Here is a 9,563-nt window from a genome sequence, read left to right on the forward strand (position 1 = left end):
AAGTTGGTGCATTTTTTTTGGGGTAAACTACACGTCACCCTGGTTTTTGAAAATACTCAAATCACCCCCTGTATTAGACCCCAATATGACAAATTAGTCCCTATCATTAGTTTTATACTATTAAGTGATGATGTCAGCCAGTTAAATAAATTTAAACCCCTAAACTTCCCTTACCAGTGTAGAGTTACTTTTTTACCTTTGATCTAAAAACCCCAAAACTATATATGAGGTCTTACTTTTTTTTTAATTAAAACAAGGAATCTTCCCCAAATTGCTAAATCGAGAATGGAGAAAACCCATTAAGGGTTTTAACAACAACCACCGCAATCTCTTGCGGTGATCGAACCAGAGGCCGACGGCCAAGCTTAGACACGACGAATGACCGTCAGGGTCCGATGGCCATAACCTCAGCCTCAGATGCCGATGAAAACAAAAAAATAAAAATAAAAAAATCCCAAAACCCCTTTTTCCCTGTTCAGTGAAGAAAGCCCTGTTAGTAAAGATTGCTACAACATATCGGATCATCGATTTTATCAAATACTTGGGCTGCAGTCTGTGACTAACACATCCTTCATGTTCTCTGACACAGAAAATAGATTCTACCAGTTCTGGGATGAGGCAGCAAAGAATCGCCACATACTTGAAGTAGTGCTAGGTTTTGAGCAAGCAATACAAGATTATTCAATTCATATCCTTTCCTTGACTTACCAAAGGGTTCCAAGACCTGTACTTGTAGAGGGTATCAACATTGAAGGGCTCTCGCTAGACAAGTTCTTAGAGCATCAACTTGCCAACTGTGGATGGACTCTTGAGAAGGGCCACGGTCGGGGCTAGCTTATTATTCTTCCTTGCAATGAATTCAACCAGCTAGAGCTCAAGAAAAATACTGTTGATAGTATCCCTCTAGAACATATTACCTGGATCTTCCCTATTCTCAGTTGAAACCAAAAGCTTGTTTTATTTGGGTAAATTACATGTCACCCCCTAGTTTTTAAAAATACTCAAATTACCCCTTGTATTAGACCCCAATATGACAAATTAGTCCCTATCGTTATTTTTATGCTGTTAAGTGATGATGTCATCCAGTTAAATAAATTTAATTCCCTAAACTACCCTTGACCAGTATTTTATGCTATTAAGAGATGATTTAATTCTAATGTTTTAGTACAAGGGTAAAATAGTCCTTTCACATCAATAACTAACAACAGACTAACACCATTACTGTAGAGGGGGATGGATGAGAATTTTCAAAAACCAGGGGTGATTTGAGTTTCGTTTGAAAACTAGGGGGTGACGTGTAATTTACCCTTTTTTTTGGATGATTGAAACCGGAAGCTTGATTACTCGTGAATGTGGAAATTTTGTACTCTTCTATTGAATATAATTTATACTCCATTATTGTTCCAAAAAAAAAATTATCAATCGTAACTTGCCTAGAGTTTGGCAGGTTGGAAGCATGAAAGCTTGATTAGTTTAATTCCTCTGGAACAGAGAGATCCTGAATGGGTCAATTGGCTAACCAGGTTGCAAGTTAGACTTTGGATTGGAAATGGGAAAGTGAAAAGAAAACTACAAACAGGAAGAAGATGGAGAAGCCATGGTTTCGTGTGACTGATTTGCCTCGGATGGGGGTTGCAACCATGGTTTCGATCATGGCTGTGGCGGTGGCAACAGGAAGAAGGAGAAGAAGAGGAACAGAAGCAAAGAGGGTATCCAAAGTCATTTTCTACAAACTTTGGGTACCTTAATTGTCATTGTTTATCTTGTTATGGTTGAGGTTAAAACTGTCATTTCACTTTTTGGTTTGATTTAAGTTAACACCATTACTTTAGAGATGGACAGTTGAGTATTTTCAAAAACCAGGGGGTGTCATGTAATTTACCCTTTTTTTTTAACTTGTTCCATGGTTTCGGTGGGTTTTTGACCTAGTTTGGTCATAAAACTTGGTACACAGCCTATTTTGGGACATTTAAACACAGGGACACTACTAGATTATTCATAAATAAGCAAATATCTCTTATTTGAATCCAATAAAAATAATTAAAAAAAATAATATTTCAAAAAGATAAAAAGTCAACTGCCAAGTCAAGAACAAAAACTAGACCTTCGGCGATGTGTAATTTTTAACTTTTAAATGCTAGGGCTTTCTCAAATCAAAAAATTTCATAAATTCTAAAATAGAAAAAAATTGTTCAAAACCAAAAGTACGGTAAAATGTTAATTTGTTTTGATGTTTAAAAAAATCTTTTCATTAGAGCGATTTTGACAGCATTTGTGCACTCCAAATTAAGTTTGACTGAAACATAACTTCTTCAATATAAATCAAATTTAAGTAATCTTCAATTTGTTTGAATGCTTTGTTGCTACCACCACCGCAACAAAATTGATATTGTATAAAACTGATAATATTTACCAAAATAAAATAGATAATCTTCCCTTTTTTGTTTTTCTTTGAAAGAGAAATTGAAATTTCCAGCATAGTATTTTTACATTCGTTTTATTTGATCGGATAAGCCTGTATTTGCATTTGTTCCAAAAATTTGAAAGCACCAAGGTGCGAGAATATTAATATCTATATAGTCTAATCAGCTTCAGCTGCTGCTGTTATCATTCTCTTCCGGGCGTTGCAATCAAGTGGGGATTTAAATAGATACGCTCTTGTGTTGGTAGTTTGATACTTCCATGCTCCCCAGTCCCAACTAAAGTAGGCGATGGTCTATCTAAGTTTATACCTCCGATCTCTCACTTCTTTATTATCTGTGAACTCAAACGGGTACCCCTTTTTTTCTTCTTTACTTCGATTTGTTATTCATTTTGCATATTCTCTCTTTCTCTCCCCCTTCAAACATATGCATACAAAATGTATGTAGAAATTGTTAGTATATATAGAGAAATGTACAATACAACTGGAATACTACAACTCACATGTGCATTTCGCTATATATACTAACAAAAATAATGCCTGTCACAGAACTAATGAGAGCAAAGAAACCGCCGTGACTGCCAAAGCTACACCAGGAGGTGATGTGTTCTCGTGGCCTGTGGTTCATTTCAATATTCATTCCAAGAGGATTTACCATTTTTGCCACTAGTTCAGGAAAGGCTCAAATATCAACAATTTCCTCAAAGGCATCAAATGGTAAGTAACTCATTTTTGTTCATTTCTACGGTAGTTCATCTTTTCCTTCCCCTCTTCTTGGCACTTTTTGATTATGATGGGTCAATATTTTTTGTTTTCCTTTTTAACCGTGACGGGAGACAAAAATAAAGAAAATGAGTGTGTTGTGTTCTTGACATTACACAATGTAGTTATTGTGTTTTCTTCTTCTTCTTCTTGTCTTTCATTTGCTTTATTTTGGGCATAATTGTTACATCCACACCCGGGTTTGCTATTTATTTATAATTTCTTTCCCTTGTGACGTGCAGATATTGCTGCCATGTACACCGAGGAACTATTCTCACTAGTGGTCAAGCCCTGCTACAAGATCATTGATCGTTCACGGGTCTGCCTGTCAAAGAGAGGTTCCTCAACCGGCAGTGGGGGAGATTTGTCGATGGTGATTTCGTCAACCATCCTCCTAGCACGAGCCCCCGAAGTGAAGAGTACTAGAGGATGTTTCCTGTGTCCCCACACTTAGACACCTCACTCAGCAATGAGCTTAGCATCGTAGTCAAAAAACTATTTGGGATCACGAAGGACACATCATGACGGTTGAGGGGTAAGATACTACCCAAATGTATGTTAGTGTACCCTCCCCTCTATGGTCTTGAAGTGTGGGCCAGAGCCCAACAACTTTTCTTGTATTTCTGCCCTTACAGCAGCGATGGATTCATGGACGAACTCACAAAACTAGTTTTGTCAATAGATCTATCCGTGCTGTTTTAAGCTTTTGAGTGTTTTCCTTGTTTGGGGCCCACCCCCAAGCCCCAAACATTATACCTGAGCCCCCAGGCATGGTGGACCCCACCTTTGGTTCGCTTGAGATGTGTATGTGCTATGTAGGTGGGCCCAATAGCCTATGGTTGCATTTAATTGAGTTTTATTCTAAGTGCCCTATGCCAAACAGGCCCTAAGTTGGCCACTTGCTATAAATATATAGCTCATCCATTCATTGGCTCTTTCACTTCTCCTACCAACCAAACCGTTAAAGGCTGGGAGAGCATTGAAGGAAGAATGAAGTGATTGGAGGAGGGCTGGAGGTGGACTTCATCCATTGGCTCATCAGTAGGTGAGTGTCTTTCCCTTCTTCCCTCTCTTTCCATTTCAAATGGGAGAATACTTCATGGATATCGGTTCCAACTTAGGGTTTCCTTTTTGGAAACCCAATGCTATCCTTTAGCCCCTAAATGGAATCCTACCCCTCCCTTAATGCCATCCATGACCCTAGCAACCTGGACTACTATTCTAAGCTTTAAAACCTTAACCTAGGAAAGGAGAAACCCTAGAAATGGTTCCAAACGCTTTAGATCCTCTAAGGCCCATGGTTGGATTGGGTACTTTTAGCCCTAGCGAGGCTTGGGACTCTCCTCCCTAACCCTAGGAACCATGTAACCCCGAGAGTAGAGGCCTGGAGGTGAAAATCCTTTAAAATCTCAGACAAAGACTCGATGGATCCACTAACGGATCCAACATCGTGGTTCCGTTCGTAAATCCATTCTGTACAAGTTGTTGACTAGCTGGGACGGAGCCAGGAACAGGGTTCCATTCCCTCTCAGGTGTGTCTCAGGGTTCGAATGGATGCATGAACGGATTCACCTAATGGTTCCATCCGTGAATCCGTCCCTCCTATTTTCACCATATCCCTAGATAGAGCCAAGAATGGAATCACTTGGTTGCCTCCGTCCCTGTGTCCGTCTGTGCTGTTTTGTTTGAAACCTAAAATTAACTGTTGGGACCCATCATGGAACCCACCTATACTCTTCTAACACTATTCTCACGCATCCCCAGATTTTATAACCTATACGGGAGAACATGTACTGAGGCAAATCCTACTAAACACCTCAGGCAACAATCGAACAACTTGGGGGTGGGTTTTGGGTGATGTTTGGGTTTGTTTAATATAAATTATACAATTGCTATGATACTTGCATCATTTATGAACATGTTGCATTCTTGCATATAAAATATCTTTGTTACGAATTGATGCGATGTGGATATGTTTACTTTACATAATTGAATCGCTGGTGTGCCGGTGCTGGAACCCCAAAAATGTGTATGAGATCTATTGATTGCCATCCTGACCTGTATGCGACGTGCTGTGCTGGTACCCGGGTACTAGATGGAATGGGACGTTGATGCACCTGGAATACCTCTTGGGATGATAGTACTTGCATGTAATATATCTGCGGTTAGGATTCACTTCCCTATGCTATGACCCTTACCAACAGGGGTTTAGGTGTGGGGTGATCGGGGCTCCTTTTGGCCTGTGGGGGAGAGAGGTCAGGTTAGGAATTACCATTGATCATCAAGGTCTGCCACTGGGTGGTCTTGGTGGCTTCGATTGGCGTATGATCCCTGGTGATAATAAAGGCTTCATTGTGGTGATAAATTAAGTGACCCATAGTGTCTCCTGAGTTATCATAGTAGCATATACCCTGACTAAGACTGTGTGTTAGGTGGAAAATCTATTAACATTACATTCATCATGGACTATGTGTGATTGTGTGTTTGTGCATTCTCCTTCCCCTCACTGACTTAGTGGAGCTAACCCCCTGTGTACACATTCTTTTAGATTTTGATGCAGATGGTGGCTATCTGGCTAGTCTCAAGGCCCAACCAGCTGATTATGATGGTATCGACATGGAGGAGCCCGATGCTGTGTCCAAGGAACACATTGAATGGATGCCCCTGTGACGATTGTGCCTACAGACCGTGTTGATGTTTGGGATTGTCCCCTCTTTTGATTCTTTTGGGGCTTTATGCCTGTTATGAACATTTGTTTGTATTACTTTATATTCTTTTGAGTAGTCACATCATGGTCAGTCGGCAAACAGTGTTAAACTTTATTTGTATCACCTAGCCAGCTGAACATATGGTAACTATTATCAAATCACTTCCGCTTGTAATTACTCTATTTTTGGAATGGTTATTTCCTCTTATCTCTACAACTGAAATCATTATGCTTTACCTTAACCGTTGACTGTGGATTGGGACACTGTGTTAATGATCCTGGTAGTGAAAGGGGATGACATGTGTCATCCTAGTCATCCCTTGACTGTGCTTTATTCTTATCTGGAAATGGGGGCGTGATAATAATGCCCCTGTTATAGGTCACTATGGGCCCACCAAAGAACAAACAATTCAAGTTTAGAGGATATGTGGCAATCTCATAAATTCTAATAATAGTTTAGGATCTCTTTGGCAAGAAACAGAGTCAGGGATGTAAAGATAATTTTTTTGGAGGGGAAGGATGTTTCTGGAACTTAAAATAGAACAGGGAATAAAACATAAATGAATTGAGAGAGGTAGAGATTTTATGCAAAGAATGATAAATCTGAACTTAACAAAAATTCATTTTCAACCTCACGACACAAGCAACAAACCAGTGGTTATCTTACTCTATTATGCTTAAGGGCTCATCCTTTATTTTCTTTGAACCATCCAGAGGTATAAGACAAGGATGTCCTTTGAGTCCATATCTCTTTATATTTACTACTGTTAAGTGTGTCTCGAATTATTGTACTCGGTTCAAAGATTGACCAGCTCTGATATATTTTGGTGGCAATCTGAATAGGAGCTCGACCCGACCCGACCCGACCCGACCCGATGGATCGACCTGTTTGGAGGAGTGTTTGTTTGTTTTACCCGTCTTGTGGCAAAGAGAGTGAGTTTTGGGGTCTTTTCTGTTAGGGTTTTGAGAAGAGAGAGTAGCAACACCAATTTGGGTGGTTTTTTTTAGAGATCTCCATTGTAACTTTCTTCCATTACATAGTGAAACATCTTCAGCTTCATCCCTGGATGTAGCACACTATATTGGTGTGTGAACCCCTTAATTCTCTGTGTCATCTTCCTTTGTTTTTTGTTGTTTTCTATTCATGTTTCTTGGTGTTTATTTTAATAGACTGGTATCAGCGCTATTGGTTGCTTCGATGAAGCCCTATTTGGGAAGGTGAGGAAACTTACAACTATGTCCAAGGATGATGGGAATGAGATGGATGATAAAGTCCTTTCGGCCATTCAGCTATGTCTTTTAAATGATGTTTTGTAAGAAGTTCTCTCAAAGAAGACAATTGCGTATTTGTGGGTGAAGCTAAAGAACCTGTATCTTACCAAATCCCTCACCAATAAGTAGAAATTGAAGCAACAGTTGTGTGCCCTTCGTATGGGTGAAGGTACTTCTACTAAATCCCATATTTCTAAGTTTAATAACTCTATCATTACTGATTTACAAAGGATAGATAATGTAGAAGTGGTTCAATTAAGAACCACTCTACAGTAGGATCGATGATAGGTTGTAGTGAAACATCAAATCATAGTTGTCGAGGCGGTAAGGCGACCTAAGGCGATGGAAGATGGAGGGGTGCCTTAGCGCTTAGGTGACAAGGCCCCCGCCTAGGCGCCCAAGAGTTATTTTTTATTTCCCCTCTTTTCTAACATTATTTAGTATTCTACAATATGTACCTTATATCATCATAAATTAACATTAAGCCACATCAAGTCATAAAAAAATCAATATTAAGTGTTGGATTGTGTGGGCCAAAATACCGTGGGGGGTATTCTGGACTTTTTACTATGTTTTATCTTATATACTGACATGTTGGCTATGTTTGGGACAATTCTGTCCATGTAATTTTGACTATTTATTATAAATAAAGGCTTGGGGTCTGTCTACGATCATTCAAGCATTATTCCCCAAAAACTATTTTGTTAACATGGTATCAGAGCCAACACTTTCTCTGATCTACCCACCACCCTCCCATCAATTTTTCTTCCCTCTCTTTCTTCTCTCGATTTTTCTTTCCTCTTTCTCTTTGGTTCTCATCCCTCCCCAAGAGCAACAGTAATGAGGTGATCATATGATCTAGTTGTTGCCCTCCTCCCTACCTCTTTCCCTTTTTTTTTTCATGTCCTAAGCTTTGCTCGATAGTTGCTGGAACTACCTCTGCGATATTGAAGAATTCCATAATTTTTTGGAGATCAGGCCCCTACCACTGTTAAAGGCTGATTTTCCCTTATTGGAGCTTCATCTGCACCCTTGCCTAGCATCTATCCAGCCTCTACCAGTTGTTTGAAGACCCTTACCCCCAATCGATCTCCTTCTTCAAGGTTTTCCAAAACCTTAACATCTATCGATTTTGGGTTTAGGGCTGCTTGTTGCTGCTACAATTTTTTTGAGGAGTTTCTACCACCAAGGGAGTCATCAACTGGTTCCTAGCCAGCCCATATCCAGCTCTCCTACAAGGTTTTTTAAAGCACATCCCCAACATCGATCTCAACTTTTAGGGTTTTCTTCAAAACTCTGAAACCATCGATATTTGGGATGGGGTTCTTCATTGCTGCTATTTTTTCTGGAGGTGTTTTCCCCATCCAAGAGGGCCACTCGACCTTGCTTTCAGCCCTTGCATTGAAGTATTATTTGGGTTTATCTTCACAGCAGCCCCGCTCTAGAATTATTGGTGACTCTATGACTTCCCCAACTTCTGATCATGTTGGCCTTGGAAAATCAGAATACCGTAGTTTTCCTCCTAATCCCATCAAATTAGATAGCACAAACTACCTACTGTGGTCTCGGTCTGCCTCCTTTGGCATTATTGGCCATATTGATTGCACTAGTACTATGCCGGTTGCACCTGGTCCTCCTCAATCTCGATGGTTTGCAAACAATGGGGTTTTGATGTCATACTTGATTGGTTCTATGACTTCAGACCTTGCACATAGGTTTCTTCTCTTTGATACGGCTTCTTAGGTATGGTAGGCTTGCAAGGAAGCATACGGGCAACTTGGCAATGATGCTCAGGTTTATGAACTCAGAAAGAAGGTCCTTCATACCACTCACGGAGACTTGTCGGTCTCTAAATACTATGCTACTCTGCGTAGCCTTTGGCAACAGTTGAACCACTTTTTTGATTACTACCCTGCTACAGCTGCTGACATAGCTGCCTATAAGAAACATGTGGACAAAATCAGGGTCTATGACTTCTTAACTGGGTTGAATGTTTAGTATGACCAGATTCGTGTTCAAGTGTTGAGCCATTCTCCTTTTCCCCCACTTGAACAGTCCTATGCCTTGGTCTCCTATGAAGAAAGCTGAAGAGCTGTTATGTTACATCCTCTTATTACTGAAAGGTTAGCCCTACACATTGCTGCCCCGGCTCCTACTACAGCTATTGGAAATCTCTCTCTTGGTAGTTCTACTCCAGGCACTGTTACTTGTGAGCATTGTCACAAATGTTACCACACCAAGGACAAATGTTGGAAACTTCATGGGAAACTAGGAAGCCAAACAGGCTGCCAAGAAGAAGCCAAAAAACAATGCAAACCACTTTGAATTTGTTACTACAGCCCCAGCTACAGACATTAGTCTATCCAAGATGATCTACAGGCATTCTATTAACATGAATAA

At 40.1% G+C, this 9,563-nt stretch overlaps 1 long non-coding RNA gene across 1 annotated transcript; it reads left to right on the plus strand.

Annotated features, from left to right (window-relative positions):
- Nucleotides 1–591: 591 nt before the first annotated feature.
- LOC122640703 lies at nt 592–9,171 on the plus strand. The gene is made up of 3 exons (XR_006329727.1): nt 592–965; nt 3,022–3,026; nt 9,162–9,171. It is a non-coding gene; the product is annotated as an uncharacterized LOC122640703 (long non-coding RNA).
- The last annotated feature ends 392 nt before the right edge of the window (nt 9,172–9,563 follow it).

Source organism: Telopea speciosissima, chromosome 9, assembly GCF_018873765.1.
Source record: "Telopea speciosissima isolate NSW1024214 ecotype Mountain lineage chromosome 9, Tspe_v1, whole genome shotgun sequence".
NCBI classification, from domain to species: Eukaryota; Viridiplantae; Streptophyta; class Magnoliopsida; order Proteales; family Proteaceae; genus Telopea; species Telopea speciosissima.